Source organism: Gallus gallus, chromosome 3, assembly GCF_016699485.2.
Source record: "Gallus gallus isolate bGalGal1 chromosome 3, bGalGal1.mat.broiler.GRCg7b, whole genome shotgun sequence".
NCBI lineage: Eukaryota > Metazoa > Chordata > Aves > Galliformes > Phasianidae > Gallus > Gallus gallus.
The window spans coordinates 55,143,153-55,169,288 of record NC_052534.1 but is presented as its reverse complement, the minus strand read 5'-3'; the positions used below and the strand labels follow the sequence as shown (position 1 = coordinate 55,169,288).

The 26,136-nt window shown below is 37.5% G+C and overlaps 1 long non-coding RNA gene across 1 annotated transcript in view; it reads left to right on the top strand.

The window, feature by feature from the left end:
• LOC112532182 overlaps nucleotides 1-25,345 on the top strand; it is a 65,007-nt gene extending 39,662 nt beyond the window's left edge. Inside the window, exons 4-5 of the long non-coding RNA XR_005858918.2 lie at nucleotides 9,910-14,340; nucleotides 20,078-25,345. This is a non-coding gene — a long non-coding RNA (uncharacterized LOC112532182). The remainder of the gene's footprint in view (nucleotides 1-9,909; nucleotides 14,341-20,077) is intronic.
• The last annotated feature ends 791 nt before the right edge of the window (nucleotides 25,346-26,136 follow it).

Sequence of the window (26,136 nt, the reverse complement as noted above, 5' to 3'; positions counted from 1 at the left end):
CTTTTTCTTCCATGACATAAAAGAAGTGCTCAAAAATAAGGATCATTTAAACATCAATTTATATTTAAGAAGGTTTTATCATGTTAAATAGAAGTTGAGTTTTGGCTACTATTTTTTCACTAGTTCTAGGAGAGTTTTGTTTGTGCTTTTCAACACATAGGAGACCTCTTTTCTAATGTTAATACTTTACTCTTGGGTTTTACAATAGCCGGAGTTTACTGTCAAATAAAAGTCCTTTCTTTTACATTCCCTATAGAACCAAAGGTCTTCAAGATGGTGCTATGGTTCATAGAGGTTTATCTCATCTGAGTAGGACTAAACTACTTTTCTGATGGGGGAAGGTCTCTAAACAAAGAACTGGAAAGAAAGCAAGTCTCTAAATCATTCTGCAAATTCAGACCTTGGAAGAACATTTAAAAGCTAAATCTTATCATATGGAATCCTCGGAACTCACTTTTCAGGATATTCTGTGTCAAAGACTCAAAGAGTGTAGGCTATCATCACAGGTGGCAGACAATGATGTAATGATGTGGAATTATCAGACTGGGGACACACCTCCCTCCTCAAGCATAGTCTTGTGGAACTTCAGTAGCCCCAGTGAGAGAGTTCCTAGTAGCAACCAGGCAGCTCTCTGGAGTTTTGGATACAACTTCTTCCAGGACTGTTGACCTTCTGCACCAGAGGATGGGACAGCACACAGAAGAGCAATTCTTTTATCACTGCTAGGGTCAAAGGCTACAAGATTATCTCCTTCCCCTTCATAACATAATTATAGGGAGCCTTGAATCACCCAGAAGGTGAATAGTCTCTGCCATCTCATGACAGGAAGAGACATTACTGTATAGGTCCTAAACTAATGCCTCCTATTTATTTCCATGGCAACTACAACAGATACTAAGAGCACAGTAATGCAATTTGATAGAGCAAATTCTCAGCAACAAGAAACTATTTTTCAACATAGTTAACATTGCCAGGGATGAACAAGAGCCTGCATGCCACACCTGTAACAATCTTCAGTAGCAGAGTTGACCAACTGTTGCTGATGCTACCTACCACCCGCCACCTCGCTATACTCACATCCACTGTTTGGTCCCTGTAAACAGTCAGTAAGCATCAGTGAAGGCCAATGGGTGCAACTCATTCCAATAACACCTTTGATTCATACATACATGCTTCCATGTCAGATGCCAATTTTTCAGACTGCCCTTCTGCTGCTATCTGTCACACCGAAACAAAATGTAATGGGATACTGGTGGGAAGGTTCAACCTCTACTGCCATACCACCAAATGCCCCTGTTGTTGTGGGACCATCATAAAATATGAGGCATTAGTTTTGGAGCAGTTCTCATAATACAGCATAGGTTCTTTGAAAAGCTTTCCCAATGACTGTTAACTTATTTGCCTCCCCCGCCCCCCCAAAGTCCTCAGAGACCTTTATTTTTAACAAACAAACAATTTGTATGAATACTGGTGTTTCAGAGTGAAATCAGTGATCACAGAATCTCTTGTAGTGACAGTTTTATAGTCCCAAAATGCCAGCAATTCTTAGAACTAAATGCAAAATATATTTCTTCAAATTACTTTCCTTCACTAAGTATTCTGTCTTGACGTAACTATAAAACTGATGAGACAACATCTAGCTGTACGTGTCTCTACTCTTTGCAGGGGAATTGCACTACATGACTTTTAAAAGTCCCTTCTAACTTAAACAATTCTATGATTCTATGAGTATGGTGGTAAAAGTGAATATTTAACAAATGTACAAACATTTCACAGTATACAAACACGTCTGTGTCTTTCCATGTGAAGTGTCAAACAGAAAAGAGAAATGTGTGATTTGTGTCATTCGTTTATAAAGCTGTGTTGAAATCATTAAGAACAACAGTTGTTAATATGTTAGGGTTTTCGTTATCAAACAGGTAATGAGTAAGTATAATCTACAAAACTACATCCCCTTTTAAACAAACGTGAAAAGTAGAGCTCTTTCAGTACTTTGTTAATTCAGAGATGGAAAGAACTAAGTAAAATTGAACCAGGCACGAGAACTTTGGGAAAACTGGTTTTATCTTGAATGCCATGATTATTCAATGGTCATAATTCAGAGCTACAGTTTCTCAGTGGACAGCTGGCTACTGCCCGTCAGCTGTTTACAGTTCCCACAAATGAAGCTGGGGCAGTAGACAGCCTCCAGCCAGTATTTTGTATTGGCGCGGGTTAGGTTAAGTCTGTTCTTAATCTTCAGAGTCTTTTGACTACTCCAATGCTATTGATTACCCGAATAGCATGAGAGTACAAATGAATAAATATAAATAAATGAAAAATATCTTTACAGTTGTCTCAAACATTCCTCTAACTCTCCCAGATATGTTCTGGGGGGGGGAGGGGGGAAAGGAGGGGTAGAGAGGAGGGAAGTGCAAAAAGCAACAACAGAAAAAGAATCCCTATACCTCTCTAATATTTCCAGTACATTTTACCAGAGAAATCTGTACACTTGTGGCACTGAAACTTGCTACTCCTTATTATATAAATGTACTTACGTTGCTCTCCAAAATCAGCTCCTGGTCTCCCTAGCAACACAGACAGCAAAGAGCTCACCAGCCTGGTGTTCTGCTGTCTGTACAAGTTTCCAAGTCAATTGGAAGATTTCTGGTTTAGGATTTAGAACTTCCCTTAAACCAGCTCAAATTACCGGTTAGGGAGATTCTTCTTTTGCAGAAGTCTCATAAAAGCTGTGTTTAATTGGAATATATAAGCAATGAACCAATAGAAAAACACAGTTTTCATGTAGCTGAATGAAGACCTGGCAATTCACTGCTTTCCTCCTTCCCTATGCCTGGTGATTATAGAAGAGGACATTTTTATACTGAAACTCATTACTATAACATAGCTTCCCTTAATAACTTATTCACATAAGAATAGAGGAACACAAGCAAGAATAATTCTTCCTCTCTCAAACCTTCTAGAAAGTAATGCATTTTTCTTGTATGGTAAGAAAGAAATGTGAGAAATGTTATTTATTATTCCACATGTCAGCGCTTCTGAGGTGTTATCATGGGACAAATGATTTCATAAGACTCTTCACTGGCTTCGGCCATTGAAGTTTTAAATTGGTTCTGGAAATTAAAATTTCTTTTTCAAACAATCCTTCCACAGTCACTTCTAGTTAGATTGAGTGGTTTTTGTCTTTGTTGTTATTCTTTCTTTTAAAGCTTAATTTTCATGCTAGTTCTGTGCACACACAAAGTAACAGTAATTTCATCTAGATTTAAGGCTGAGATAGTTCCCCTTCATCAGCTGCCACGGCATTCCAAGTTTGTCACAGAATCAAGGAGGAAATCACTAATGAAGGCAACGCCGCATTTGTTAACAGTCAAATATTATGTTACCCGAAACATCTGCAGGTTTCTTGATTCATTTGCACAGTACTGAGAACCAAAGGAGAGAACAGAAGGTCAGTCAGCCTCTCAGGTCGAGTGGATCTGAGCTCTAAGCCCCAGGATCTTACCCTGGAGTCCAAAATAGGCTGGTGGGAAAAGTGATACAGCAATGAGATCACTGTGTACTTCTGGACAATTTCCTTTTTCCTATATGCTTAAATACACAGGGAAGAATCCCTCTATTAAAGCGAGGCCCACGACATGAAGACGGCAGAGGTTCAGCTGAAGGGAAAGAAAAATATATTCTTGTATGGCTGGATTTTCCTGTCTGAATGAGTGGGAAACAGCTTTGTGGCTTGTTTGCTGGAAAGCTGCAGGACCTGGAAGAAGGGATAAGCATATGTCAGACAGATGTACTCAGATCAGGAACTTCCCTCAGTAAGGGAAGTCAGGACGGGTTTGTTTTCCTTCATGGGTTTAAATTATGGGAACAAACCGTAAAGGTCTTTGATGGAGGCCTTTAAGCACGCATGCCACGCTGCCCAGCTGCACTGCTAGCACTGGGTTAGACACGTCCCCAGGCCTGGGTTCTGCTAACATGCTCTGTGTGTACGCTCTGTACTCTGACTTCTCCTCAGCAAAACACGGCTGTGTCTATTGCTGCTTTATTAGCATTTTTACTCCAGAGCAATGCAAAACCACCAGCCCCAGAAAAAAAAAAATCCATTTAATTACATTTTCCACCACATCTGCTTGGATCCAAGGGACTTGCTGAACACTGTGCTCCCTCCAGGTAACACAGGGAAAGGGCTTCTCCAGTCTGTACCAAACTCCTGCTGCCAGGGGTTTGCTCATGTTACTGAAATGCTCTGTAAAATAAAATCTAGTCTGACAAAAATCAGCTGCAAATGAACTACGATTCTGGTTTCTGATTAAAGCTTGAATGACTAGATTGTGTCTGGGGTATGATTTTAAACAAAGGTATGCCTTTGTGTGTAGCTTGTGCCTAACTTCAGGTGTCTGATTGTAGAACGGCACATTTAATACATGTAAATGATTTTAAAAATAGATCTGATATCTGTGTCATTTGCAGGATATGTATGACCTTGAACACAGCAGCATGTGTGCCATTTTTCATTGTTTATCTGTAAATAAAGATTAATCAGACTACCTCAAATTGAAGCAACAAAGTTCTTTAATTCCCATTTTCCCCGCTGTTCCTCAGAATGAATTCAGAATAGAAGTGACTTCCAGATCTGTAATGCAAACTAAATCAAAACCAGAACTAAGAAATAAAGGAAGCTTTCCCTTCTGTATACTGTTTGTTTCCCAGTCTCCTTTATCAGTCTTTTTTTCATAGACGTTTCCACAGAAAACCTGTATCAATCAGAAACATGGAGAAATTTTCATATACTGTAAAGTGAAAGTTTAATCAGCGTTGCTTTATTGCCTATTTTTTTGATAGAGGTAGCATGGTAGATATATCCGCTTGTTTTCCTTTAACCATTTATGTTTGTACAAATGTTTTTAATTCATCCTTCCTTCACTGTAGGTAGACAGGTGGTTACAAAATGAGGCTTGTTCTGATTTAATTGTCCTTTGCTTATGCAAAATTCTACTTGCAGATAGTTATTCGGCTTGGTAGTAAGTGGTAGCTAAATGTTTTATTCTACTAAGTAACTTATTAATTAAAAATGAGACTATTCCAGCAATTCAGATTGACTTTGTGTTTTCAGTCTGCTTATGAATGAGTTTGTTTTGCATTTGATGTTTATGGATGGGCTGGTTTCAATAACAAAAAGCAAGCAAGCACCTTTGGGGAGCTTAATGTAAAGAATAGATTCAGGCAAATTCCTGCATATGGCTAACCAAACTGAAAGCTACCTGAATTGGAGAATATCTCCAAATTATGTAGAATAAATAATTAGGTTTTCCCCCATATAATTAGAGTCTGCCCTGTAAATGCATACACACATGGGATTAGAGTTACGTTTACATATGAAACTTTACCTCTGGCATTTCCTGGCTTTGGGGTACTTAACCATACAGTCTTCTAGTTTTCTTAACTTGGTGTTTTTATTTTCTTGAATTTAATGTTCATTTACTTTTTTTAAATTCAGTGTTTATTTGTGCTGGAGACAGATAACGATCAAACATCTGCCTGTGGATACACAGACCATGCCAACTGCTTGCAGGCTTCGCCAAGGAGGAACACCCAGTTTTTGGGGTCTAGAAACACGGGCGCTTACTCACTGCGCTATTTTTTCATGAATAGGCCAAATGTATTCCTTCCAGCAGAGGGCAGCGTATCTTCCAGCAGTGTTTTAGTGTAATTTAAGAGAGAAAATTGAAATATTCTTTGAAAAAACCTTGAAGTAGATGATAAACAAGAGAGCTCATTTGCATTGCCCTTTAGGTGAAACATGATTTTACCTTGGCTTTATTCTATGAAGTACAGAATAGACCCTATGATTAACGGTGGCGTGCCATTATGAAAAGAAAAACTGCTCCAGTTCTTAAGAGTTAAAAATTGAGAGGTTTTGATACATAAATAATGTATTCCGAAAACCTTATTTTAAAAGGCCTTATTTTTGTGTGGCTCAGTTTAAGGTGTACTTTTTTGACAAATATTTTTTTCCCTTAAAGAAAAAAAATTAGATTAGCATTTTATGGCAAACAACAAAGATTTTGTCCACGGTAGTGTTTCTAATAACAAACTATGCGGACACATAAGGGATCCATCTCTCTCAATACTCATTATGAGATAATGGTGCTCCATTTCAGATTTCTGACCTTTGCAAAGATGAAAATGCCATCAAAATGGTAAGATTCTGTGACAGGTTGGAAATCATTCAGCTTGAGAGTGCAATTGCATGGTTGTGATTTAGTAGCTCTCTTCCATAAGAAAGACTCAAAGCCTTTATTGATAGCTATGAATTATCCTTTTTCCTTTCATTTTCCCGTAGAATATCTACTCTGTGAGTTTGATGCTCAGCATCTGCAGTTTAGCAGCTTTACTGGTATATGCCTAAAGCATTAGGCAAATGCTATATGAGCATGCTTCTTACTCTCAGACTTGATGACCTTCTGTTCTCTTAGGGCTTCCTCTAGCAATCTGGTAAATGAAACTACTCCTTCTGAAAGCTGCCTTCATTTAAAGGGAAAGAAAGCAGAATGTTCATGTCAACGGACACCCACATTCAGATAAAGGATTGCTACAATCAGTTAACAGTGTTGGTGGGAATGACTGAAGAGAAAATAAATATAATAACCATTTGTATCCTAATTTTCTGTTCTCATCCAGATTACAGGTGCCTGATCTACTGTTCAATTAACATGGTTTTAAAAACTGGAATCTGCTTTTCTCAAACACTTTTTATTGACTAAATTCAATCCAAAGAGTTTGTGCAGTAAACTCTTCTAGGTAATACAACTGTTCCAAAAAGCTGAAGAAAAACAAGTGTTTGGGTAATGATATTTTATAACCCCTTTTTCTTTTTTCCTTTACATTTGTGTGAAAAAGACATACGGCAATGTGTGACCAGAACCAGGAGAAAATTATGAAGTTAATTGTTGTGAATGTAAAAACCTAGATGCACATAAATGAGGTTCTGAGTTAAACTCGTGAAATGCTTTTCAGATTAGAGATATTACTGGTAAGCAAAGAATCAAATTTCCAATTCCAGCTATTTACTTCGTATAAACAACCTGGCGGCAAATTAACCACAAAAATGTTGGACGAAATCATGTTCTTCATCTAAATCTACAATGAATATCTAGCCAAAAGAAGTATGTTGTTCTTTACCGGTACCTCTCAAAGTTCTCAGTGAGTTTTCTTTCTGATTTATTTTGCTTGCCTTATATTTTCATAAACATGAGCCTTTGATATACACCAGCTTTTCCAGTAAGGTAGCTCTAGACCAATAGATTGAGCCTCCTATTAAGTAAATAAATCTGTTCTTAACTTCCAAAATTATAAGTAACACCAGGAATGTCAGGGCAATCTTGGGGATAAGCCAAGACTTAGCGCAGCTGCTATGACCTTGCATGTCAGCAACTCAGCCTCCATCAGTGTTTGATTGTGTACAACATGGAGTTTCTTGAGTTTTACATTAATTTCATTGTATTTCTTTTAGCTACACACAAAGGAAATAAAAAAGAATATAGAGAACTTATTCAGTCTCTGTATGAGGTTTCCTAGGAGTTCTGGTCCCTGACATATAGTTTTTTTTTATGGGAGTTATATTAATTTACTATGAAATGAATGCTGCTGCCATATAGTAAGCTTCCATGAGCTGAAGCCGCTGTGCTCAAAATAAGAGTTCATCTTCTCTGACCTACCACGCAGGATGCAGAGCCAGGAAAAAAGCTTTCCTTATACGCACAGCAATGAATAATGACAGTTTTTTAGGAACTAATTCTCTTCCCTCTGTACTTCAATTAAGTGCTTTTTAATGAATGTCTAATTTTAAGCATGCAATTAGTCAGGGTGAGAACAATAGACCTACCTGTGCTTTATTTCCTTTGTGTGTCAAGTCTTTACTGTCTTCACCAGCAGTATAATCAGTTTCTACATTGCAGTAGTTACTGGTTAAAAATGAACTTATATCCTCAGTGAAAGACGAAATTCAACATTTCTTTCATAGTTCAATAAGGCTTTCTGAATACTTTTTATTAGGTATGTGTTTGTGTTTCTTCTATCTCAAAAACAGGACCAGAAATTTCAGTATACTTTTTTGTAATATATCTAATGGGTTCAATTACTCCAAGAAATAAAAATCACTCTTTGCTTTAATTTTGCAGCTCTTAAGATTTTTCTGATCTGAGACACTGAATTTTTGGGGAAAAAGCTTTCAGTAATCTGAAAATTACTGCTAAGAAACACTATCTTTTATTTTTCATTATTGTTGATCTGATTTCAGTCACATTTGATAGGTTTTTTACCTGCTCCTTTATGATCATAACATAGGTACTCTTCCTAGGAATAGACATTGAGCTGTTAGGTAAAGACTGGAAATACTGACCAACCATGAAATGCTTCAGTGTCAACAGCAATATGAATTCAGGAGGACCTCCAGAAAAGTTCAATAAGCTATTCAGAGAAAGTTTTGCTTTCCTTGTCAAAACTCTTATTTTTCTGGTGAAGAGGACAAGTTTTTCTTCAGTTACTTTAAGTAGCAAAGCCTACTTCGCACACTGCATTTCAGTCTAGAACTCTGGTGGTATCATATTTGCCAAAATTCACAATCTGAGTCTCAATTATAAATTTCTAAACTCTAATGACACTTAAATAATTAACCTAAGAATGTCATGAACTTTTGGAAACGTAAAACCTGCTTTTTTAGTATACTTCCTTCCCATGACTGTTGAAGTACCCATTAAAAAAAAAAAGAGAGAGAGAGAGAAGAGAGAGAAGGATTAATTCAGTATGATCAAAATGCCCATAACATGATAGATTTTACAGCAAGATTTAGACAATAAATTTTTATAGGTTGCTCTGTAAAGAAATTTCAGTCTCTGAAAATTCAGCCATACAATGTCTCTGCCATTGTTTCCCAGGAGCACAATGATGCTATTTACCCAACTATTTTCTCACAGTATGTATATAAGCTAAAGAATCTGTTTATGTTTTGAATTATACACATGTGGTTTAGATTTACTTTTGATTTTTCTGATTGTCATAGGTCTGATTAAAGGAAGGGAAAATGCTGCTTATGCTCTTTTTAATAAATTACACTTTCTACTGTTTTAGCTTAGATGGGAACTAAAGGAAATATCATGTTCCATTACCTTTTAATTATATGCAAATTCACCAATGTTAAAATCTAGGAGACTTCATTACAGAGCACACTTTTCCAGTACTTTCACCACCTTTTCCCAGGCTCTGCCTGAAGCTGAATTTGTGTAGAATTCATTCACCTACGCATGTTTTGAGTTACAAAAACAGAAAAACCCATTTTATTCATCGAGGAAAGGCTTCTTTCATTTTTCTTTCTCTTGTTTCTCCTCAATTCTTTACACCTTCAACACACATTTTCAGGCAGTATCTTGAAATGTTGGTGTGCCCAAACACAATATTTACTGACAAATATCTGCTTTCATCAGTGACAAAGGGAAAAGGCAGAAAACCTTGAGAGTTACTAAGAATGAGTATGTATCAAATGCTATTCATATCTATGTGGGCAAACAACCAAGAATATGTGTCCTCGATGAATATTTGTACTAAAATGCACAAATGTTTGCCTAAAGGTATGTTTTAGAAGTGCATTACTATGAATGAAATAAATGTTCCTAGCATCTTGGCTTCCCAAAGCAGAACAAGGCTTTCCCAGTCTCCGATAAGGATTACATCAGCAAAGCAAGTGCACTGCTTTTCATAGCAGATGGTTGTTTGGATACAATTAAAGCATGGGTATGAGTCTATCAGAGCAGGAAAACAGCATCTTGTGTCAATTTTAAACATATTTGTTTGATGGTACCTGGTCTTTCCAGGCAACTATTTACTCACTCAATTGGCTTATTTTTGTCCCAGTACAGTTTGATTTGACACCAAGTTCTCCAGCAGAAAGGAGACACATCTGACAGAAGGGCAGCCCATGGAAAGACAAAACTGTCAAAGAAAGAAGGAAGCGAAAACAATCCAACTGAGCATTTCCTTGCAATGCATCCTTTCCCTGGGAAGACAAGAAACTGCATTTCAGCTGCTGTAGAAAAAGCACAAGCCAGATGTGGAGTTCAATGCCAGTGCATCGACTAACAGGACAAAAAATGTGCACAGGAGGTGTCAAACCCCAGAATGCAGCAGCACAGAGGAGCTGAAGGGGTTCTTTCTTCTCCTCCACTTGGGTGCTTCAAGCAGTGGAGCTAATGCAGCTCCATTGGCGGAGCAGATGAGCATGGCATCCTTAATGCCCTGTGGCCTAGCAGATTAATTGTGCAACCATTGTCCTCCCACTTTTCCTGCATATTAAATTGGAGCTAATGAGTCATTATCTGTGGTCTGCTTGGAAGAATGGGTTGTTTGTTCAGCACTTTGAAATCGTAAATCAATATATACTGCAAACGTGATGTGCTGCCTACAACTTCATTCAACAGAGAGCAGCATTGGACAGGAAAAAATGATGTATCACCCTGGCTCTTAATGCTGCCCTCTGCAGAATCTGGTGATGCGGGTGACTCCTGGGTGTCTGTCTGGAGAGCAAGTATGATGGAAGGGGGCTTATTCACCATCTCCTGTGGGCAAAGTGAGCAAACCTAAATGAAGTAAGAGGAAGATATAAATGGTGATCACCTGAATCATTCTGACATCCATAGAGTTACTATTCATTTAGTAAGCCAATGACACAAGTATTTCCTTTGGTACTCCAAGGTTCTCTCCAGGCATATCAGGCAGTATTTTCAGACAAGCACTTAAAAAAAAAAAAAAAAAAGGAAAAAAAAAAAAAGGAAAAAAGTCACATACATTCTGTGGCTACTTCTTAGGATTGCCTTAAATGTTGTCTTTAGAATTCAAGGAAGTTTAGGAAAAAAATCTATTTCTCTTTCTGACATAGCATTTTCTGAGATAGGTTGCAGCAGCTTTCAGGGCTCCCTGGAGTACAGCATTTTGAGAGAGATAGCATTTCCAGGCTCTGTTCAGCGCCACACCACCCCCTGTGCTTCTCCTCCTTCACTCCAGGGCTCTTCCCAGGGATGCTCTGAAAATAGAGAAGATTTACCACCTGTAGGACTGCAGCTGGTACTGAAAGACTGCTGGAAAAAAAAGAAAAAAAAAAAAAAAGGCAAATAAGGTTCACTGTATTCACATTTTGCCAGTTCTCTTCAACAATTGACAAGTCCTAACAAATCTCTGCATCAGTATTTCTAAGATATAGTTGCAAGAAGCTGCGCTTAGGTTTCGGTTTTCAGGATTAACTCTGCCTTTTTATTTTCTGCTTATGCTGTAAGCATAACGCTCCAGGTTAAGGGCTTAAAACAGAATTTACAGTGAATCCAGAGCATATACTCATTTGTGTGACTTTGTAATTGTAATTCTGAATGCAAAAATGTTACCCTTCCTTTTCCTGTGGTTTGCAATGACATGTGTGACAGTAAGCAGTGTGACCAAGACTGAAATTCATTATATGCAGTCCACCTCACCTTACCCAAAATACGTGGATGACTGTTAAAATACCATAATTATGCACAAAGGAGAAAGAAAGAGGGAGAGTGTGTTTTTTTTCTTTTTTTTCTTCTCCTTTTTTTCTTTTTTAATTTATATCAGGCGTTTTTCTTTCAAAAAATCCTTGTGAGTTCAGGAGACACAGTTTTATTAATAGCATGTTTCAGGTTTATCTTCTCCACCATGTGACTTGCACTAAGGAGACACCTTCGCAAGCAAAATGGAAGGGACAAGAAGAGGCTGGTTATGCAGGAACAGCTGCTTGTTTTCAGCAGCATCACTTGAGAGTTTTTCACATTCTCCTTCTCCGCCTCTCCCCAAATGTTCAGCCTGCTGTGTGCAAGCTGGGTGTTTACTGTTCAGGACTATGGAGGAGGAGGAAATATTTTGCCTATTGTTCAGTGACGTCAATGGCTTCGCTCCCAGTCACTTGAGGGACACTGGTGCTGAGCAAATGTCAGTACACTGCTGCTACTGCATGTGCATTACAGACGGCTTGCAGGAATTTAAGGTCTCTCCTCCAAGATAGATCCTGTTGGTGGATGAGGCGGGTGTGAAGGGCAAAGAGCAACCGCCATGGAAAGCCGCTCTGCTGCTTTTTGCACAGGAAAGCATTACATGCTACATTTTGTTGCGGTATTGATATAGCATATTTCTTAGCATTAAATGCTGCACTGAGCATAAAAAACATCTTTTTATCCTGCACCAAATCTTTCCCTCTCACACTGCCTTCGTCTGTATTAAATCAAGGTTCTAAAAATAACAGAGAAGACACTGAGAATTTTATAATTAATCAGGATAAATATTTAACTCAATTGCTGACTGTATTCAGTGCTTTTCTGATATGCTGTTGCTATGTATTTTGTCACCAGATGTTGATAACTGAACTGCAAATGTATTTTGCTGAAGGTTTTTTTTATGCTCAGAGCTGATTTTATTTTAATGCAGTATTTGCGAGAGGGAAGTATGGGTGCAGTTGATGTTCCTAAAGGAACAGCAATTGGAAAGCCTCTCCTTACCCACTTATTTTGCATTAAAACCTATTTGAAATTATATTTTGCAAATTTTGCTGCCTATATCTGTGAGTGAAAAAAGGGTATCTACTGCTTTCACGTACATATGAGGGAAGCTGTGGTTTTAGAAAGTGCTGAGGAATTGATGTTTGATGTCAGTACCTTAGTTGTTCACATTAGGATTTTGTTGTTGAAATAGGAGTGGCTGGTTTCAAAAAAGTGACCCGTTAGATATTCAAATGGATCTGTGGCTCTGGATGGAACCAAAAGTTCAGCTTAATAGCTATTTTTATGTGAGACACCAGATTTGTTTCATATTAATGAAATAAGCATAGTGAAAACTTCAAGTGTTTTGAGGGCTGATTACAGCTGGCAGTGTTATGAAGCACTATCACAATACTTCCAGATAAAGGGAGAACATAAGTTAATGTTCCCTTTTTGTAAGGAAAAACAGGTGAATGCAGAGACTAGTGCTGCATTTATGGTGGGAAAATAAAGGGTCAGATAAATCCGTATTAATATTCTAATTCTTGACCAAGCCACTGGCCATCATCCATTGCCTACAGGTATAGACCGCCACAGAAAAGAGGCCATAAGTAGCCTGGATTTTGAAAAGAAAGCTGTAGATGGTTTGAGCTGATATGTATTTAAATCTATATGAGTTGCTCACGTGTTCAGGCCATTCACTGATCAGTAGAAGAGGGCCTTTCCCCATAATACTGGATGACTGGAGAATGAACACAAATTTGTTCAATAACATATATTTAAGAAAAAAAAAGTCAAAAGAAAGTAAAGTTTCATAAAAGATAATTGAAATAAGGAACATCAGCAGTTTCCTGTAACTTGACTCACTTTTGCATGTGATTTACATTCCTCAATTATATGATCACATAATTCCTGTTTTCTTTTCTCCTCCAAAGAATGAGTGGCTACTTGCCTCAACCTTTGCAAGGGCAGTATTATTATTGGAATGTAAAATATTAGGAGGCTAAGATGACAACTATTTTCCTTGATCTCATCATATAGTCTAGCAGACCGTCCTACAACAGTCTGGAGAAATTCAGGAAAAGTCTGTATTGCTTTGTGTATGCACACTGCAGCCAGACATCTTGGAAAATTTAGCTAAAGACCTCCAAAGGCTCTATCTGAAGCACACACAAACTGCAGTTTTTTTCAAATGTTTGCAACTTGTCAAGTTGAAGCTGCCTTTTTTGAGGTGTAAAAACACAGAGAATTCGTTTATCATCTGAATTTCAAAGTGCAGAGGCCAAAACTGTTTTGAGCAAAACTGTTGTAAGAATTTTCGTATGTAGGAAATAGACCTTTTAGGTTCTTACATAATATTTTAACTAGAAACTCAATGCAGCAATGCTACTCAGCGGGGGGAAATTTCAGATCAAATAGTTAAAACTGGAGAGAACGCGTTAAAGAAATTCTTAAAAAAACATAATGTGTATTATGTTACTAAATTTATACCTTGAGAGGCTGAAATAGAAGCACAGTTGATATAAGGTAAGAAAGAACTTAGATTCCATTTAAGGACTCCCTTTAGAATCATAAATCAGGATTAGAAGGTGTAGCAGAAATACTAAGTCATGGCCTGAACGAGTGATTGAGCACCTGGTGGGAAGTCAGGGCCAACCCAGGGGAGCTCAGGTGTATGCAATGCACCTGAACGGACGGAAGGGGTGGGACCAGGATCCACACCTTCCCAGACCTTGTTTAAGGGTTGGCAGCAGAGGTGAGAAAATCTCTCTGGAGATCCCTGTGTACCTGAGACTCTCTAAAGGTAAGCAATATCTTCCTCCTTCTCCTTTGGGCTTCTTCTCATTTGCTACAGCAAAAGACTTTGCTGCACTGCTATTATTGTTGTGCTTTCCATTGTGTTATAGCATTACAGAAGGGTTGGAGTTTTGTTTTATTTTTCCTGCCTCTTGATTAGAATGATAATTTCATAATGGTAAGCTCAAAAAAAAATATCTACGAGAAAGTATTTGAACTTGTTTTCTTTTCAATTTTGGGATGTGTAAATATTGTTCAAAATATTACTCCTAAAAAAAAAAAAAAAGTTTTTTTTATTATTATTTGGGAGTTAAAGACAGAGTTTAATTGTATTTTTATTCAGCTGTTGCTGTTATCTGCTTACACAAAATTTTTATGCTCAAAAAAGGGGAAAAGAATGGAGGAAGGGCACAGATATTTCACTCTTATGCTGGAATCCTTGAAAAATATCAGGGTAACTATATTGTTTTCTTTTCTCAAAGAATTACAACTCCAGGTATATGTAGTAGATAGTATGAGCTGCTTTTATTTCTATACATATGAATTTATAAGAGGAAATCTTTTCTACAAAACAGTAGATACCTGCTTTATTTGTTTTCTTACACTACTAGGATTATGCTTTTGGCTTTCTCAGCTCACACGTGGTTTGGTTTCATCTGCTTGTTGTGTTTTTAAGTAGCAGCAACTGTGAAATATGGCCAAATGGGTTCCTGTCAGAAAAGGGGTGTCAGGGTGCCCATACCAGAATCCTTCTTCAGAGGAAAATAATCAAAAGATCAAACAAAACTTCTTTATGATTTACTGTACTGGGCGTGGTCAAGATAAGTATCTGGCAAGATTCCCAAGTGCTCTGGGAAATTGTTTCAAATCAGTGTTGAATGTTAGCTTCACTGTCTGAATACAGAGTAAGGGAAGCCCATTGTAGTAACAGCAGTGTAACTTTCACCCCTCTGTAATCTTTCAGAATGAGAGCAAGTGTTAAAGGCAGGTTTGTCAGCACCTATCAAGATGGTCTCACCACTGTCTCTCTTTCAAGGCGGAAGCTACTGGGTTCAATGAATAGATTGCTTACTCCTGAAGGAGAATGTTGGCTGTACCTTCTGCAAATCATTGCCAACATTTCTGTGAATCATTTATCAGCTTTTTGCACCAAAGGCAGGAAGCCATAGCATTCTTCTTTATCTGTTAATTACAGAACACCCTGGCACTTCACTTAAGATGAGTTTTAATAATACTAACTCAAACCAAATACCCACTTTTACTACTTCTATATTATCACCATCCCTACCTCATGGATAGTTCTCTGTTCTGGACAAAAATAGAAAATTAAGTTTTTCTCAGCTCTAATTGCAACTGAATTAACATAGTCCTCCAGTAATGGTTTCCTCATTTTTTTTATTTTTCAAGAAGTTTTCAGGAACTGCTCATCTTTTAATGAAAGAGAACGCAGTACTAGAGACACAGAGTGTGAGGTATAATACTTAGCGTCCCCCAGAGGCCTTTACATAGATGCACAAATACATAAATATCAAATTAGTGTAAACCATGCCATACCAAATAAAGATAAAATACTGTTATAATATATGTGGCTGTAATAATTGTCTTGTCACAGGCCCAGACTATAAGTCTCATAAGACAAAAGCCCAAAGTATGCTTTGCATTTAGAAATCTTTTCATAAAACACATCCATTATAAGTAGGAAATATTTGTAGGCTGAAACATTATTCTTTTAATCTTCATTTTTTTTCTTTCCTGCTAAAATATAAACACACATCTTTCTGCCTTTCATCTTCCAATATTTTCTAAATCAGGCTTATATTTCTTTCCCTTGCCTTAAAAAGCACCAAATAACTGTCTGCCAGATTTCAAGCGTAACAAGAAAGAGACCTGTCATCACCCCCTGGAAAACAATGAATTGTGTGTAGCCGAGAGATAAAGTACTTCACTTAATAAACTAATCTTTCAAATAGACAATATAGAAAGAAGAGTGTATCGTGAATTCTGTTGTTATTCTAACACTACCCCCTGTATGCTGCATGTACATGATTTTGGAAGAAAAATCTATTGTGAGTCTTTTGAAAGAAATAATTAAAACAAACCAACCAAAAAGAAAGAAAGCAAGTATTACATCATTTGTGCTTTCAGGGGAGTGGGTAGAAACAGAAATTCAGAGTTTTCTTCACTTTCTCCTTCCCTTTCTCCCTCTATCTTGCTTGCCTCTTTTTCCTCCCTTTCCTTACCTTCTTCTCTCCTTACCTTTCTAGCAAGTCACCTTTCTGATATTCTTCCTATACGCTCTGCAGCTTTATTGTTTTTAACTACAGCAAATCAAGAAGAAAAATCTATTTTAAAATAGCATAAAATGGTTAGCTCAATTACTGTTAGAATAGTATATTCTATATACTATATCTAAATACTGCTAGAATACATGAAAGGTGTAGAATGTGGAAGTCTCATCTACTGGCCACACAGTGAAGTTAGGTTGTTGCTCTGTTGGCTCCTGTGAATGTAACTCATTTTGGAGAGAATCTGAGAGCATGGCATTATATTTATTACAGTGGTTATCTTTATATACCTCTTGACCTATTTTTATGGCCTGAAGTTTACTCATCAGGCCTCACGAAAATTGTTTGGGGGGTAATAGTTGTCAAGACTTCTTTTTCTTATTAGCTTTGCTACGCTTCCAGAAGTGATGGCTTGTGGGCTGGGCTGGACAGGAAAGAGGAAGCTCACTCTAAGTCTTCACCTGGACTCAGACAGAAGGCAAGCTCTGCCTCGCAGCCATAAGGCATAAACTCAGGTAGTTTCTGCAGCAAGAGAGTGAACACTGAGAAATAAGGAGCTAGTTGTTCTCAGGAAAATGGAATGAAATAGAAAAAAGCCAAACTCTCCAACTGAAGGAAGAAAGTATAGTCCCTCTAGGGAGAACAATGCCACTATTTAATTAAATCTATGGTTCCTAAATAAATATTTATCATAACATTAACAGTTTATAAATTACATATAATCATGTTTCAGATCTTCTGGGAGTCCTACTGTATTTTACAGAGTGTTTCTCATCACAACTGCAATGCAGTGGGTGGAACATTACAGCTCTCTGCATCCAAAAACACACAGAATCTTTCAGCAGAGAAGGGGGAGGAATGCTGTGCATGAAGAAGACCAGAAAAAAATAAAAAACCAAAAAACAATCTAGCAATGAAAACTAGAAGTTGGCAAGGAAAAACAGCTGGGAAAGGGAATAAAATGTTTTAAATCCCAAATAGTAGGTGTAGTTTCTTTTATCCTCTACAAGATAGCAGCATGTCATGCTGACATGCTAGTTTCATGTCAGCATAGTAGCCTCAGGATCTGCAAGTAGCTAAGTTGTTTGAGGGGTAAGAAAAGGAAGACAGATAGCAGGAGACAGGGAGGAGGAAAATTCAGATATTGTTAATCCAGGAAAAAGGTCAGGAGAATGGTGCACACTGGAAAGTACCTTGCCCCATTTCCAGGGTTGTATGGGGTTTGGGATAAATGCCACATGCAGCATGGGAGAGGGAAAATGGAGCCTGAGGGGAATGGTGTCACTTTATAGTTGGAGGGCATAAGTTGTCCAGAAGGAGGAGGGAAGTCTGCAGTAAGGTGCAATGAGAAAGAAGCTGTTGGAGTTTGAAGAGAAGATATAGGGAAAAGTAAGGACCTTATGCTTCAGGTAGGGAAGCGTGTCCTGAAAATGCACTTTACCATGACAGTGATTTTAAATTCCTGTTTTTCTTTAGGGAAGAAGTTCATCAGTTTTCTGTTTGCTACAAATGTTTTTGTAACATTTATTACCATAGGATTAGTATTACAGCAACAATATTTGTGTTATACTATTGTCCAGAAGCTCCAGTTGGGTTTGGGATCTGTGTGAATGCAAAAAAATAACAACAAACACTGAATCTTTGCCCTGAGGAGTTTACATGATGAATCTTGTTGCAGCAGAATTATATTTCATTCTTCTAAATCAAAATGCTTTAATAGTGAGTAAAGGAATTAAAAAAAAAAAAAATACTGTACTGCATCACTCTTCTTCAGCACCTTTTCTCATGTTTGTTTCTTGTGCTATTGAATTCCACTGCAAGAATAGGTTGGGCTTTCTTGTCACAGATAATCAGATTGGCACAGAAAAGCAGCTTTTATTTTCTGTGAGAAAACTCTTTTCCCTGAGAGGTGAATGGAACAATTTCTTATGCTTAAACAGCACTTTCAATTTTGCTCCTACGTGTATGACACACTGTTGTATCTTGATAGTCTAACATGGGAATTGCCACAGGAATACTTTGCTCCTTTGGCAAGTTATTGTATTTGGATACTCCTTATACTCCTTTACAAGGATGGCTAGGTATGACAGTGATGGTCATGTACACCTGAAGATGCAGATGTATGTTTACTTTGTAATAAAACATTATTTCACGAGAGATAGTCATGCAGATTTCTTATGTGGAAAGCCAAACTGTGGTGTATAAACCTGTCAGACTCTGACTCAGTATTAGCATGTTTATCATATGTAGAAAAGATTGCTGAACTACATCAACACAAACAGGGCATCAGTCCTCCTTCTCCCAAAATGACCACACAATGTTCTCCCAGTACTCTCTTCCTTTTCTAGTGGTCATTTAATCCAGCACTATCTGCTGAGCCAAGATGTGTGCTGCTTTTCTTCGGTGACTTTAACAAGGTGCACAGATTTTGTCTGGACAATTGAACTCTCATGTTAATGTAGAACCACAGAATGGCTTAGGTTGGAAGAGACCTTGGAGTCCACCCAACCCCCTGCCATGGGCAGGGCTGCCCCCCACCAGCTCAGGCTGCCTGGGGCCCCATCCAACCTGGCCTTGAGTACCTCCAGGGATGGGGCATCCACAGCTCCTCTGGGCAGCCTGTGCTGGTGCCTCACTGCCCGCTGAGTAAAGAATTTACCTCTGACATCTAATCTGAATCTCCCCTCTTTTAAATTAAAACTATTCCCCCTTGTCCTATCACTGAATGACACAAGTTTTTTGGTTGTCCTGTCAGTATTTGCAATTGAAGAAGAGACAAGGAAATAGGATAAAAATGGAATCTCAGAAACTGTTGAGAAATAAAGGAGTGTTCAAGAAAGGGAGAAGAATCTTTTCCATTTAACTTAATTTCTGTTGCTGCTATCAGGATGTAGCAGAGATGAATGATGCAAGTGGGTAACTACTCATCTCAGTGCATCCACGTGCAGGGATTACTTACACTTAAAATCTCTTCATTGGTCTGTTGCCCAAATTGGGCAGGAAAGCCATCAGTTAGCAAAGGGATGAAAAGATGGAGAGGAATAGGTGTTAAGAATGGAGGGCAGCACAGAAGCAAAGAGGACACAGCAGAACATTTGACTAGGTTAATGAACTGTTTATCTTGCAAATTAGCTCTTTTTTTAAACTTAAAAACAAGGAAGGAAGACTTCTTCAAGATTAGTCACTCCTCAGCAAGCATATGAGTGCTGTTAATGACATAACTGTGGGGCTAAGAAGGTTGGGCTCAGTGTCCTGATCAGCCTGATGAACTGGTTTGGACAGATGCAAAACCAGAGAATGAACCAGAACTGGAAGAATATTAATCCCTCACTGAGGAACTGCTCAGGTAAATCCAGTAAATGAGCTAGTTCCTACTAAGCAGGGTGTTTGGAGATAAACCTATATCAGTATGCTACTGGTTTATTGTTTTTCCTGAAAGTACATTGGTTTTAATTTTAGAAATGAACTGTATGTGAAAAGAGAAGAACACAGCAGGCATGCCAGCTGAGCACAGCAAATGGGCAGGTACTGTGGTCTTGTGGAGCTGTGTGAGAACTGCACCATCCCAGTCCCAGGAAAAGTCATAAGCCTCAATATCAGAGAGCTTCTCTTAGCACAACCAGCCAAAGGAATGAGGAAAAGCAAACCCTACGGCATTTGAACTAAAAGGATGAGTTCTGCGGCTGCTACATTTTAACAAGAATAATGTACCTCAATTTTATTTGAATCCAAAAACCAGCATGCTTTGCGGAAGGATTTGTTCTGAAAACATCTTTGCTCTCTACTGAGCTAGGCTGGACTGTGAGTTCAACACAAAGGGTCACAGGATTGCACTAAATACTCTGTTGAATGAAATTAGGATTCTCTGTGCTGCTTCAACTGGATGTGTTTTTCTTTACTTCTGATTTTATGGGTGTGTAGGTGGCAGGTAGTCTTTTAGTACCATTAATTCAATACTTTTCCCTAATCCTACATTTAATTATATTTCCAAAACAAGTAAAGTATTTCCACATGTATCCAGTAATAGTGTTCCTTTTTTTTTTTTAGGTTTCTCTCAGAAAGTCTGGGACTCTGAATTTCTCTGACTATAATCAGAACTGTCCATATTACAAATCTTTTTTGACAGCAAGATTCTGAAGGAAGTATGACTGGACAATACTTTAGCTTGTTAGGCATGCACAGATTTATTTGGTTGCTATGGCAAATGATCCAGAGCTACATGCGACACTGAGCTTTCATAGTACAAATGAGAAAGGGCAAGGTAGAATAAAATGAAGAAGGTGTTAACTGGTCTCCATTGGCTTTCCAAAGCAGTCTCTCCTCACTTTGCCTGTTTTCTCCATGCTTTAGATTTCTTCATCTGACTACTATGGAACAACACTGGAAAATGTCTAGTGTGTAATACAGAACAAGCCAATATAAATTTAAGTTAATGCATAAAACCAGGCATACTATCCTTTCTCTTCCCCACAGCCTGCTTCTTTTCCTTTCCAGTACTTTGGAGGATAATATATTTTGTACTTCATAGACAGTTTTTGGGCTATTCCCATTTCAAAGAAATGAGTGTATTTTTTTTGTAATAATCAAGCATCAATTTGTACAGACAGTTAACCATTTTCTTATACTCCAAGAAATTTCAGAAAAAGACTGAAGAACATATGTATTTCCATTCTCAATAAGCACATGGTTGTTATACTAATACAAGCTGGATTGAAAAGTCAGTAGCTTAATTTAGGAAGGTGGCCAGTAACTGTAAAGAAAAGCTAAGGAAAATTGACTTTCCAGGAGGCAACCAAAGTTAAGGATGCCATAGAAATCCTTCACAGAGAATAGATATCCATAGCATTTTTGTGTTTAAAATAAATAATTTTCAAAAAGCATAGTGCTAAAGAAAACAACCAAAAAAAACTACTAAGTTGTCAGGTCTGTAGGGTTCAAATGTCCCACATCTTCCAGACCAAGTTGGCAGTTGCTACTTAGAAGGTAACCCAAGAGTGGAATATCATATGGTGTTAACTGTCAGGACTGAAGTGCTTTGGTAGCAGTGTGTGTGGGAGGCCTGCACAGAGCCTGATTGCAATGTGCCTAACAACCAAAATTGTTTTGCATTACGTTCACCACAAATTGAAAATATATGCAATATTTACTCTAATACAGTTTTTGGCAAAGATTACACCTCTAATGGTCTGAACAATTTAAGCAAGCCTGGGGATCTTGCTGAGGGCAGTAAATTAGAACACTTCATTTGTAGAAAAAGAATTTGTTACACTCCACTGTAAAAGCCAAGCCAAAGTTGAACTATGCCCTTTAAAATAATAAAACCTTTTCATAAGATAAACCATTTCCATCTAGAAAACCATCAAATTCTGACCTGACTGACAAAAGCTGAACAATCTTGCCATAGAAAAAATGTAATTTACACTGCATCTCAATTTGTATTTTTGTTCCCATTTTATTACTTTATATAAATATTCTAAATATTATATAAATATGTTATATTCTATAATGTAGACTATAGCATTACATTTCTATAGCATATACAAATTCTCACTGGTTGAACAAACAAAACAATGATCTTTGGAAAATTTTCTAATGATCTGAAGTTTTTCAAAAGCTGCTTTTACAAAACCCAAATTTTGAATTATGTTTGAAACTTTCTGTCCTTTAAAAATAATATGTATATAACGATATAAACTGTGTTTTAAACTGTGAAAATAAAAAAGATGTATGAACAAAACTGTCCTGCAGTTTTGGTGGTGAGGCCACTTGAAACTACTAACAACAAGAACCACAGCAAGCTTTTGAAATCTCAAGTAAGGCTTTCAAAATGAGTAAATGAAGTACTACTTCTGACTATAATTCATCAAGGCCCTTTGGTGCTATCACAGAAATATTTATTTACTCTACTCCTTTTTGTCCAAATAGCTGTCTCTCTTCTCTCTACTGCAAATTATAGTACCCTCATTCCTTGATGTGCAGAATTTTACAAAACTGCTGTGAGACATAATAATATTATAATCTCATTATAATGGAACATAAGCTCTGTAGAGACAGGTTTTGTGATGCGTTTTGAAGTAGATCAGGAATTTGACCCAGCTTCAGCTAAATCCCAAATGCAGTGGATCAATCGTTACACCATTTAGGATAATTTAAAGAAAAGGCTCTGTTGTTTTGGAGGCATACTTAAAACATTTTCATTCAGAACCTTACTTGGCAAGAGTTACTGTGATTTTTTGGTTTGGGTTTTTTTTTTTTTTTTTTTTTGTAGTAAAACATCAAAACAATGAACGAAAACAAGATAAAAAACTAACCTTCAGACATGAATCACCAGTTCTGTAGTGGTTGGTAAGTTAAGTTGGTAATCTATAACGTTACAATTCAGAGCAAAAGCTGGGTAAACAGAATCTTGAATGGATCCCAGAGCAGATCAAATAGTCAGCATTTGTTCCTGGCAAAGAGGTCTTCTAAACTGGAAGCAGACACCCAACACAAGAAGTAATCTTTAAGATTTTTATCCTGACTTAAGGCCATGTTACACTTATGTTCCACAAGAGGAAAAGTTAAGTAATGCAAGAGAAAAAGGTTGTCTTCATCTTCCATTTAAGGAAACAGAGTCCACAAAACTTAGTTATTTAGTATGGTTCCAGGTATTAATACAAAGATACATATTCTCTGTGTTGTCTTCCTGTTAAACAGCTGGTAATAGCCAGTGGCAGAAATTTAAGGTGGAAGTGCCCTCTGTAGCGTCCAGCAAAAGCTTTCAATTTCTACAGCTGTTGTTGTGGAGAAAAAATATCTCAAACAGTCTTGTTTATTTGTCCTCTGTGTGTTTTCAGAGATTTCTAAAACATTGTTTGTCTCTATGTTATTATTAAGCTTATTGTTATTAATTTCAAAGTACGTAGTTAGGAGTAACAGATCTTTGGAAACTGTTGGGAGTCTGTATGTATCATTATACTGATGTGTTTTGAGATTTAGAACTGGTTGCAGCTCTAAATTGTGACAAGATGGCAGCAACTTGGAGTGGTACCCAAGCTAGCTGACTTGAGGTAGCTGAACACCAGGGGTGGTAGCTCAGCTGAGGCACTTCAGTGTTTTGTATGGAAGAACTCACTGTTCTTGGCTGCCTTTTTCTTTTCTGTCTTCCAGTCTCTTCTGCAATAATCCAGATTTTGTTTCAGTGTCCTTGCTAGTCATAATTATGCACCGAAGAATTTATGCAAACAAATTTCAGCTTTTAGGTAGCTTTTTCTATTCACCTACTTCATATACAGTATCACTCACTAAGTCACACTATTGCTTTTGACCTCTGAGTCATTACAACATTGCTACAAGAAAGAGTTAATAAATAATGGATGATAAGACAAAATACAACCAGAGCTTCTTTGTGTAAACTTCTGAATTAATTCTGGGACTCACCACTCTTCTATGAACAAACTACCAGGCCTCAGAATAGAACTAAACTATAAAAGAAAACAAATAATAAATAGATAACACCTAAATGTTCTGTTTCAGTAAAACCTTCAGTATCAAAGGTAAAACTCTCAATGATTTCACCGAGGTAAAGTTTTTAGTGTTATTTATGAATATTTCACTAGGAATTCTACCAACTTGGTGATTTGCTGAATTTTTATGTTTGATGGCATAGTACAAAAACATTAGCTGTAATTTTTAAAGTTTTAATTAAAATTAAGAGTATTCTGAGTATTTTTATTTCCAAAAAAAGCAGCTGTTAATAATAAATAGGACTGAATTCTCTAAAAGGTAATATGGAACTGTTTCTTTCTGTTTGTTTGCTCACTTAAAGAGCTTTGATTAACAGTAATGACAAGATCTGAAGGTAAAGAAAGGTCTAACCTGAGATTGTTTTTTGAACCCCCAACAGAGCCTTCAAGTCTTGCTCAGCAGTTTTGTTATATATTCTTGCAGATGTATGTAGGACTGACACTGCTAGACATTAGTTATCAGATCTAGAAAATCTCTCTTCTTTTGACATTTTAAAATGTTCTCATTTGAGCTGTAAAATCACAAGCCACACTGAGAATCCTTTCTGTAGAAAAGTGAAAGAAAGTACCAAAGGGTTAGGTCTTAACTAACACTCAAGCTAAATCAAAATGCCAGGGATTTTATCCTACTAAGGCAAGGCCAAGATGGAAAGGTGGCCCTTATTCAACAGGGATTCAACAGCTCTCTTCCATACCGTAAATGCTGGCAGTTCTGCCCTTTTCCATCATGCGGTTTGGAGATGCAGAGATTTGACATCAATCCCTCTGCAGAGAAAAACATTTCATAAAAAGACAGGAGTCAGTGTGTCCTTGCTCCCTAGCAGGAGATGCTGGTTTTGACTTTGAATGTCCTATGTTCATATACTTAGTGAAGTCAGAAAGGGTCACTTGTAACTGCATCACCACAGAATTCTAGGTGAAAATATAGAAGAGGTGCCTACTTGCTGAAGCATAATCCTCTTTACTTCTCAGTGCTCTGTCAGGAGGATGTCTAAAGAGTCAGGAGTACCAGATACTCAAACAGAGAAGGTCTTGTAGGTGAAGTGGTGACTGATGGCCATCTTGGCCATAGTGACCTTGAAGTAGTCAACTTTAACATCTTTGGTGATAGGAGGAAAACTGTCACCCAAACTCAGTTTTTACACCAGAGGACGGTGGGCAAGGAACAGGCTCCCTGGGACAGTGATTACAGCCCTATGTGCCAGAGTTCAAGATGCATCCAGACACCTCTCTCAGACATAATGTTTGAATTTGGGTTGGACTCATTGATCCTTGTGAGGTCCTTCGAACTCAGAATATTCTGTGATTCTATGATACTTCCATTCAGGATGTATTCTTCACACCTGTCCACAAAACAAAAGATTTACACATAGTAGAGGAGGTCTCTGAAGTTACAGGTGCAATTCTGAATGTTTAAATCCATCCTATTAGTGGTCTTTATCAGATGAATAAAAGAAATAGCTTTATGCTTTGTAAGTTTGCAGGAGTTTAAACTAATCAAGTTTAGAGAACCACAGAATATAGCAAACTTTTTTCTCGATACTAAATAGGTTTATATACTTGCCTTTTTTAAATTATGGAAAAGATATCTAGATATAATCTACCTGTAGAAACTCTGTGTTCTGAGTACTAGGTTTCAATTATATTAATCAAAATGGTGGGTTGTATGACAACTATTTTAATTCATTTTCTGTAGGTTATGGTTCTAGTAAAATTATTAGTTATGTTGGTTTTAGTTAAAGTGGCTGGTAGAGTCCTTTCACTGATAAAAGAAACTTACACAGCTCAGGTGTGAGAAAGTCTTTGCAGTAATTGTGGGTGAATTAGGCACCTAGTCTGACACCTGGAGCAGCCAGCCTCCTAAGCACTGGGAAGCCAACCCTGCAAATGAAGAAATGAATTCTTTTATCCACTTAAATGTATACTGAAATACTGTAACATTCCTGTTGGATCAGCACTCTGATTCCTAGTGCTAGCAGAGGCAGCCCAATTTCTACATACTAAGCCACAGTT